Genomic DNA, 10,425 nt, shown 5'->3' with positions numbered 1-10,425 from the left:
ATGGCCAGCTGTGAGTGGGAAGTACAAAAAATCCGGTAGTTACTCAGTCTCAGGAGGCTAGTTGTTTCACCTGGTCTTCTGTATAAACTGGAATCCTGAAGAAGTAGTTTCCAACAGATATGCTGGAAATTAAGTGCAAGCAGGCAAAGACAAGTGAGCCTTCCTTCTTCCAATGAACTCTAGAAGAAAGTGTGGTCCAGATTAAAGGTGTTTTCAGCCATGCCTGGATCTGGAAGTTGTTCTGTTCCAGGCTGGACTTGAACTCAGGAATCTGCTTGCCTGAGACTCTTTGGATTAAAGGCTGGCACTACCTTGTCTGGGCCTAAGCTTTTCATGGCCACTATGCTTCAAGATCTCCATGTCATGGTCTGGTTCAGAAGCCTGTGCCTTCTAGCCTAAAGATCTCAATCATAGGTATGCCATCCATTTGTGGATTGCAACTCATTCCAGTTCAAGCCAAGTTGACAGTCAGGAACTGCTGTCACACAATTCCAGTTCCTCAATTTTTATTTCCAGTTTTGCACTAGTTTTGAGTTTTCCCTACTGATTCTGTTTCCACCTACACATCTTGAACTCTTTCCTTCATTTTATTCCACTGTCTGTGTTTTCAAGGATTTCATTAATGCATTTCTTCATATCATCTTCAAGGACCTCATACATATACATAAAGGCTATTTTGAAGTCCTTATATTGTGCTTCTGCTATATTGCATATTTCAGACACTACTGTAGTACAATTGATGGGCTCTAGTGGAAATATTGTGCCATGGCTGTTATTAATTGTGCTTTTATGTTGGTCTCCAGGCATCTGGGATCAGGATAATTATAATTCTACATACTGACATCTGGTCTGGTCTTTGTTGCGTGGGTGCTTCTTTTATTGGTATCTGTTGCCCTCTCTGGTTCTTAAGAGAGTATAGTGGCTGTGAATGTCTGGCATGGAATACTTCTGAGATCCTGACCACTGTGGCTAGTGCAAGCAGTGCAGGAGGGCAGGGTTGAGTGTCTTTGGAGAAATGTTTCAAGGTATTGGGAGCTTACACTTAGCAAATGTGATGTACTGTAAGAAAGAGAGAGTGAGGTCATCCATGGAAAGGAGGAAAGCTGGTTGTGAAACCAGGATCTGCTTTGTTCTCTGGTAACGCAGACAGAGAAGGATGAGAGACCACAGCAGATGGACAGTTATAGCGGTAGAGATGAGGCTGCAAGAAAGATATTGAAATAGTATAGGTAAAATGAGTGTACTCTACCTCCATCCTTGGCTGGTATGGCTGGCTGGCTCCTTGGGCATAGCTACAGGATTGGAGGCTAAGACAAAGGAGCGGGGTAAATGAAAGGCTGTAGGAGAAAACTGTCATAATCAAATCGAGATGCTTTGCTTGGGATCCCTTAACATCTTTCCTACTGGTTTCTTTTTTATCCTCTTCACATACCTTAATTTTCAAATGAGCTTTAGGCAATATGTGAAGAAGTAGATATTCTAATCATTTGATTTATATGTTCAAAGGAACAGATATCTTCCTTGAGCTTTCATATTCTTTGGTTTTACTTCACTAATTTTTCTTCCATTCTTTAATATTACTCTTATTCTCCTGGATTTAATTTCAATTTGTTCTTTTTTATTTCCAAATCATTATGGTAAAACATTAACTCATTTAAATAATGTGCACCTGTATATATGTGTATGCGCATATGTATGCATGCCTACATGCCCATGTGTGTGTACATGGTATTATATTTTTTTTAAATGAATGTGCTTATAATATAGCTTCTCTTCTAGAATTGTTTTTTAAGGTTTCCCACATGCATTTGTGTCATGCTTTCATTTTCATGTAACTCTAGAAATATATTTTATTTTTGTTTTATTTTTTTTTATATTTTTATTTTTGTTTTTGTGATTTCTTTTTTTTCACATTAAATTTTGTTTTCATTTTTTTATTTCTTGAAGATACAATTGCTAACAATTAGTCAGAACACCATTAGTAATCATCATTAATAAAATTAATATTTTAAGTCATAGTAAACATATGTGATTGATGATTCAATTTGAATAGTAACAGTATAGCATACCATAATGTTCATGGCTATTTCACTTCAAGCAACGTTATTTCATCTGATTTATTTTTTTATCCCATTCGCTTCTGTAATAATTTATATTTGGAAAATATTCCCAAGCTACCTCATAGAAAATCTAAGTTGCTTCACAGTCCAGTTTACTAATAATCTATTGTATAACTACAAAAACTATGGTTACCGAGGTTTCTTCAGGTCTGAATAGTTTCTAGATCTTAGATTTTACAAGGAACACGTCATCACATTTCCATAAGTGGTGTAAATCACTTTTCCACGTATGTAGATGTGAAAATTCTGAGTCAGGTATCTACATTTTTATATTTGATAAATATTGTTAATTTTCCACTCTCCTGGGATGCTACTTCTAATACTAACATTAAGATAAAAAATAAATGAAGCCTTATTTAAATCTCAGCAAATAATTACGAAATTTCCACTTTCACTTCAACACTATGCTGAAAAGGTTCTAGACGAATTAAAGAAGTTGGTTGTTCTGTAACTTCATGCATCCAGTTGAGTGTTTGACAGTCTCTGCCCCTACATTCATTAAGCCATTTCTTTTGTAACACCTTCCTGTGGGTTTCTCAATTTGTTGTTCTAAAACAGCTGCACACAGATATAATCAAGTCTTATATAAACTATGTATTTTCAAACATACATATATTTATAGTGGTCTATGTCAGGACCAGATATTAACAATAGTTAAAAACATTCTGTAATGAAACTTAAGTGAATGTTCTCTCAGGTTATATATTTTTTCCAAGAAAATTTATTTTATTTTTTTTCAAACAGAAATCATACAGTCAATGATTATACCGCCATTTCTCCGCACTCTCCGCTTAAGAAACTGCAGTACACCGTGGTAAGAGCAATCCCTAAACGATAGTACTGGACATTAACTAGGGTACAAATAAAATTTGATAGAGGAATTTCGTTGAATACAAACCAAGATTCAGTATCTGCTTTTGTTGCACACTCCTGAAGCGGGACCCAAGGAAGGGAAGAGAACAGAGTTTTCCTTGTCTGGGAAGGTGAGTGCTCCTTCATCTTTTTAAACTGAGGGGAGCGGACATTAGCCCATGTTCTTTAGGTTGCCATAGCCACTAGGCTACCTGTCTTTCCAGTCACCCCACTCCTGCATCCTGTGGAGGGCATTCTCATCTCCATCTTCCTTTTGCTCCAGGTCCGGCTCTTCCTGCTCATATACAGTGAGAGTCTCAAGTGGTGGAGCCCGCTTTTCTGCTTCCTGAACAGATGGTGAGAACTCACCTTTCTTGCGCTGTTCTTCCAGGTCATTCACCTTCATAGTTGTCAGATTTGAGTGCCCAGCTCCAAAGATTTGTGCTTAAGTAACACTTCAAGTAAGGACGGAGGGTTTTAGTGCAGGCCTCCCCTGAGGAGACATGTGAGATGCTGATGCCTCACCGAAGGAGTCTCTTTCCCTCAAGATCTCGATCTCCCAGTCACTGCTCTCCATCTCATCCAAGATGATGTTAACCCACCTACAAAGCTGAAACACGTAATACTCCCTGTCAGTCTGGCAGCTCTCCACTGCCAATTTCAGAGAAGACAGCCTCTGTTCCACTGCCTTCTTTTGCTTTGTACCTGTGGATTTTGGCCTGCAGCTTGGATGCCATGGCAAAGAGGTTGACAGAAGTGGTAGCAGGGTTGCCTTCCTGTGAGCTGCTCTGAGCCCAGGGCAGCTGAAATTCCACCACAAGGTAGATAAGGCTCTGGGTTAAGAAGTTTAGAAGTGCTCTTGAGCATCCCGCAGGAGGTCTAGGCAATTGCTGGTGCCCACCAGCTTCAGAGACAGTTCGCCCTTCAGGTCCGAGAGCATCGGGTACTTGAGATTATCAGAAGCAATCTCTTGCCAGTTGTCATTCCTGCAGAACAAATCGAGCTTAAATAACATATCTGAGGCCTTCTCCAGGAAGTTCAAGGCCTTCTTCACCTTCTTCTGGAATGACTTGGAGCCTGTGGGTTGGGTCGCATCTTCTACCTCCTCCAGTATTTCTATGCTGGTTTCCAACAGCTCCTGGAACTTCAACTTCTGCAGCTCCTCCGTAAAAGCTGTGATTTCTTCTGACAACGTATCATTCAGCAATATGTTCTTTAATGTCCCATGAATTTGTATACTTAACAAAAATTAATTTGCTATTGACTTTAAGTTTTATTGTAATATAGTTACAAGAATACATGAAGATATTTTGATGAATTTAACATTGCATTTGTGTCTTCACATGTAGCCTATTTAAAGAATTTATGTAAGCTTCTGAGTAGAATAGATATTATTTGGTGTTGTAGGAAATTTGATAATACTGGGAACCATGAGATTGTATAGTGGAAAAATGTGTCCCTTGTTATGGTGTGGCTCAACTCTAGCACACACCTTTAATCCAAGAGTGTTTTAGAATATGTGATCACATTGTGATATTGTGTACTGGAAAAACTTCTTTCTAATTGCGGTGTGGCTCACACCTTGCACATATCTTTAATCCAAGTGCTTTCTGTTTATTGTAAGCAAGATTAAATAAAGTCAACCATAAATCAAGGGGTGTAGCAAGCAACCGATTGACAGGGAGTAAACAGGAAAAAACCATAGAGAGTGAGAGGAAGACACAATGAAGGATAGAGAGATACAGAAAGTGGAAAATATAGAGAAGGAGAATTAGCTTTTCCTTTGAGGACTTTGGTTAAGGAAGAAGGTCAGCTGCGTATTTTCTCTGCCTCTCAGTAGGTGTCCTCTGGGCTCCTGAGTATTCATTTGGTAAAATCGAATGATTTTAAAACGATAATATGTTTGGGTAAAATATTCTGTAGATCTGTTAGGTCACATAGAACGTGTTTTGTGAAGGCAACATCTGCTTTTTCTATGTACAAGGCATAGGCGAATTGCAAAATATAGGGCTGGAATGATGACTCAGTGGTTAAGAGAACTGACAGGCAAGGATATGGTTGGAAAAATAAAGCAACTCTATTGGAAACATGGGACGAGTACAAAAATTAAAGCCTTCTTATCAGATAAGACAAATAAGGAAAGCACATAACAATGATTTATTCTTGGACAGGAGTGGGCAGAATTGTATCCCATAGCACTTAAAATGATAATTTCACTGTACTGCCTTACACACTGCCTTCAAATACGTCAATCATCATTATTTTAGAGTCCTGGATAGAATAGGTACTGTTGCAACACTTTAGAACTCTAGGACAATTGTGGTCAAAGAAATGAGATAATCACTAAGAGGCCTCATATGCTTTGGGATAACAGCAAGGGTACGCTTAAGCAAGACAGCACCCAGCTAATCTCGCAACTGTGAAAGAGAAATCCCTAAGAAACTGTTGCTCCTAAAAATATACTACAAAGAAAAGCCTCTACAAATGTGATTCCAAAGGCCCACAGTTCCCCCAAAGCAGACCAGCATGGCAATTTTGTCCATGTGGTTCTGGAGTTTGAGTTCTGAAGGATATACAGGTAAAGAGACTGTGGAATCTCCCTCTAGATTTAAGTAGAAGAATTTATGCCAGGAAATCTGCCTTAGAGATGTCCCTGCATGAAGGTGCAGAGAGGTCACAGTGTAAAGTGAAGCCTGAATTTCATTGAAGATCTAAGATGTTAAACTGTTTAGAGTCAAGGTATATTTGCCAAGGATTTCTATACACAGGTCATAGGATGACAATAGAGAAATGTACACAGTGGACAGCAAAGCTGGCAGTGCAAATCCATCTAAGCCCTTTGACATGGGCCTATGTGTGCTTTTACTGTAGCTTTGTTCTATATATTATCAATATGCCTTGATTCCTCCTTTTTACAGTAGTAATGGATATTCTATGCTACTATATTTTGGGAATATTAAATTTGCTTCTTGATCTTCCAGGGGGTTCCACTTAATAAATTTCCCTTAGTCTCAGAAGAGATTTTGGAATTTAGACTTAGACAGTGCTGAAATTGAAAAAAACTATTAGGAAGATTAAAGTTGTACTAAATTCATTTTGCATTATGACATGTTTCCAAACCTATGGAGCCAGCACATACAATGTGGTGGTTTGAATGGCAGTGTTCTTCATTGGCTCCTTTGTTTCAATATTTGCCTCCCAGTTGTTGGAAATGTTTGAGAAGAGTTAAAATATGTGTGCTTATTGAAGCTGCGTGGCTTTGATGAGAGGGTGTGGCTTCGTTGGTAGTCTGCAGCTTTGTTAGAGGGGGTTGGGCTTTGTTGGAAGGAGTATGTCATTGAGGTTGGTCTTTGAGATTTCAAAACCCAGTGCCATTCTCAATTAGTGCTCTCTCTCTTTCTCTCTCTCTCTGTCTCTCACTTTCACACTGATGCTAATTATAAATCCTTCCTTCATTGTCAAGGCATATGAGAGCAGAACAGTCTTCAGAATAATGAACACGTGAGTGTAAGTGTAGAGTTATTATTGGAACAATAAAAATATTGTTATTTTCATAATAGGAAATAATCCCTGCTAAAAAGAGTCCAGTGATTATACAGGGTATAAAAATTCATCTATGAACATATTGAATTAACTAGCAAGAAAACATAAGACATAGCAAATGATATCAATGACATGATTTTGATCTTCAATGTTTCTAAAAGGCAAATACACTAAAAGGCCTGGTCACCAGATTAAGACATGATTGGAGGTAAAATCCTGTGGTAGTTAAGGTATTATAGAATTAGGTAAGTTGCGCTGTGGCATTGGAAGGGATTGTAGGTCTTCCCCCACCCCAATCTCCTTTTTCTATTTCCAGATCCTGAATTGTAAACACACCTGCTCCATCATGAAATTCTCACAATGATGTATAATATTCCCTCAGTCTCAACGTGGTGAGTCTCAGTGGTTTTGGATGAACAGCCCTGAATCCATCAGTAAAATTAGTCTTCTTCTTAAATTATTTATCTCAGGTATTTCATTTTTTTAAATCAACAGTGGGACTACAATGTTTTAGATATGTCCATAGCTTGTATAAAAGTGATCTTAGATAAAATCAAAGAGAAAGGATAAAGGCCATTGTATAAAATTATCACTATTTGTTACTTGGTAAAGTGTGTGCACAGTAGGTATTGTTGATTTAATTCAAAATATCTGAAAAACATCAGAGTATTCAGGCATTTTAATTTAAGAATAACCCTAGAATACATTTTCCAGACTGTACAAATAAATGAATCACTATTACTGTAAAGTCAGACCTGAAGTACATTAAATTGTAGAGGTTCAAGGAACAAAATATGTGTAAAAGACAAATGCAGAATAGTGCTTTCAACACTGCCCTCTGAAGAAAGAAAGGCCAGTGTTACTGAAATAAATCTCTAAATTTAAAACATATTTTTAGTATTCAGAAAATTGCATGTGATTAAAATAAAAAAGAAATCTCAAGGGGACAAAACCTGGAGTAAAATGTGGACATTTGAACAATTATCAGAGGAGACAAAAGGCACCGATGCTAAGAACATTTTCTCTGAAGTAAGTTTTAAGCTGTTGGATATCAAAAGAGGCCAGGTTTATTCTGACTAAAGCCAGGTTTCCAAATCCTGCTTTAAAAACTATCCCAATATGGAAATAATTCTTTGTATTTTATAGCTTTATGAAGTCTTTCATCTAAGAATCTCAAAGAGGAAATGAAGTGAGTATAATGATTGAATTCTTGAATATTAATGACTTTAAGAAAAATGGAAGCAATTAAAAGGAAATAGAAGTCTACTACAATGAAAGCCACTTTTTAATGTTATACATAAGGTTACTTGGATAGTTACAGAAAAATGATAGCTGATAGCAATTACTTTGTATCTGAGTTTCCTTCTACGCAGTGTAATTATGTTACATGAACAGGAGAGAGACTTTTCACAGAAATGTGTTTTGTGCTAACAAGTACCTGTCTCTCTTATTCTTATCAGAATACCTCTATTCATGAACTGTTTCAATATAAAAATACATAAGCACTGCATTCAAGACTATTTATAACCCAAGGCCTTCAATAGAAAGGAATGGGCCTTATAATACTACACGGTTCCTTACATCAAGGCCACAATCACACAGTAACACAATGACCTGTAAGATATGATTTACTGGCCAGGAAAGTCTCATCCAAACTCAAATCATGGCCATTTATTTAAAGCAATTTCTTAGAAAACCATGTTTACTTATTTAACTCCCCACTGAAAAGCAACTGCATTCTACAGAGTGTCTTTATTGAAATTGTAAAATAAGCATCATTTTGAATTGTATTGTCACAAAACAGTATTTCTTCCATGACAGCCTTGAAAAGGAGAAAGCATGGAGCAAATAATGAAAGGGGGAGATCACAGCCTTGTCTTGGCCTAATGCATTTGTACTGTGCAAAAACAGAATACCATGGCACCTTATGTTTAATAAGGCATCATCACAAAAGTCATATTGGGTGGAAAATTGTGGTACCTAGCAGTTTATAGTATTATTAAGCATTGATATAAAGACAATGTTCTTATAACTTTAGTTGCATTCCTAAAACTGTTATATGTTACAGTATATTATTGATCACACGTACGTTTTTCATGAAAAACAAAAGGAATGACTGCAACTCTAATAAGAAATACTATGAACAACTCTTTAGAAGTGAGTTGCATATTTGAATTTTGGAGAATAACTTCACAGGCATTATTGAACTTTTAAATTTTCTCCTGAATCTATCAAGGTTACATGTATGTATATAAATTGATCATTTTATTTTTATCTTTCAGGCAGTAAGTACCCCAATCTTTATGAAAGTCAGAATTTTCTGATAGTTCTGCTTCTATCAAGGTAGGGAAATATTATTTAGGATAGCAGAAGGAAGGGACAGATAAATATACACACATGAACACACATTTTAATTCAAATCTATGGCAAGGTTTTAATTACCTCATTTATATTTTGCTATGCACTTACAGGTTTTAAATACTAATTATTATGATCTGCCAACTTAGAATAAATCCCCAGTAAATGATTAGGAAATATCAAATTAAAAAGAAGTCACATCAGAACATTTTTCCATATTATAGAAACAGATTTTCATTTGAAAGAAATATGCTAAATTCTTTCAGTGATTGGTAAAGCTTTCCCCAACCATGTGCTAAGATGCATCCATTACCAACTTGAACAGTAGTTTATATCACATTGTCTTCATTTGTGACTTTGGTTAGTTGAGAACTACTAGTGGTTGATATTTCCACAGTAGTGACCTGGGTTCTGATGACTCAATATTTATTAAATTTTAATTTTGTGTTCTATAAACACTTGATTAAATGGTCCTATAAAATATGGACATTCATTTAAGATTAAATGGCCACCTCATAATAAAACATACTTCATATTTTAGAGTCTTCTTTTCAGGTATCAAAAATTCCTAGGTGCTCCTTTGCCAAGTGTTACATTTTTAAAGTATGATATGACTACATCCTCCAGGAAGATAATGAAGGATCCTAAATTAAACTGTGGTGGGTATGAATGTTAAATATTTCTGAAGTCCTAAGTCTTCAGGCATAGATAAGCAATGGATTTGATGACTATATTCCAATGCTTTTAAAATTACTCACCACTGCTACAGACAAAGCTGCAGCTAACACATGAAAATATAGGACCATTCCAAAAATCTTGAATATGTATAGAAAAAAATGATGCTTCAAACATTTTCATTTATTTCAAGGAACCAAATAAAAGCATAGAAACAGATTCCCCTAAGGCTTGAACCAGGATTGTCTGCATCATCTCGGCTCCCATAGGTCTATTCCTTGAATAGCTTTTACATGTAAGCAGAACAATCTTCAAACAATTGACTTCAAATATGTTTCCTGTACCTCACAGGAACAAAATGAAGGAAAGCAAGACTTTCAATACTGGAGACAAGAATTTTATACGTAAAATTATTTTTTTTTTACATGGTGTCTGAAAAGTAAAATTTGAGTGTATAATTTGATAGTTCTCTACTTCATATATTAAATTTAAAAAATGGTAAATGTTAAAGTAACATGCAAGCCCAGAAGCACACCACGTGTTTATATATCAACTGAATCAAAAACAAAAACAAACAATAAAGGCAACAAAACCAACAAATAGTCCTAATAAAAATCAAGAAATTCCTGTGATGTCAAGGAAAACTAAAAAGCTGTTGTAAAACAGAAAATAACTGTCTATGGGCACACAGAGTAAAGTTTGAAATCTCTAACTGGAAATAGAATTATAAGCACATCCTGCAGCGTTAGAAGAACTTTCCTGTAGTGGTTAATTTTATATACCAAACTAACCAAGTCACTGGCTACTCAGTGGGCTAAATATTCTCTAAGCTTACCCTAGAAAATGATCCGAATGAGATTAGCAATGAAAGGAGTAG

At 36.2% G+C, this 10,425-nt stretch overlaps 1 pseudogene; it reads right to left on the bottom strand.

The window, feature by feature from the left end:
• Window positions 1–3,144: 3,144 nt before the first annotated feature.
• Window positions 3,145–6,428, bottom strand: LOC114632245 (annotated as a pseudogene).
• Window positions 6,429–10,425: the final 3,997 nt, after the last annotated feature.

Source organism: Grammomys surdaster, unplaced genomic scaffold, assembly GCF_004785775.1.
Source record: "Grammomys surdaster isolate TR1022 unplaced genomic scaffold, NIH_TR_1.0 372, whole genome shotgun sequence".
NCBI lineage: Eukaryota > Metazoa > Chordata > Mammalia > Rodentia > Muridae > Grammomys > Grammomys surdaster.
The sequence above is the reverse complement of the archived record's forward strand: the minus strand, read 5'-3'. Positions and strand labels throughout refer to the sequence as shown.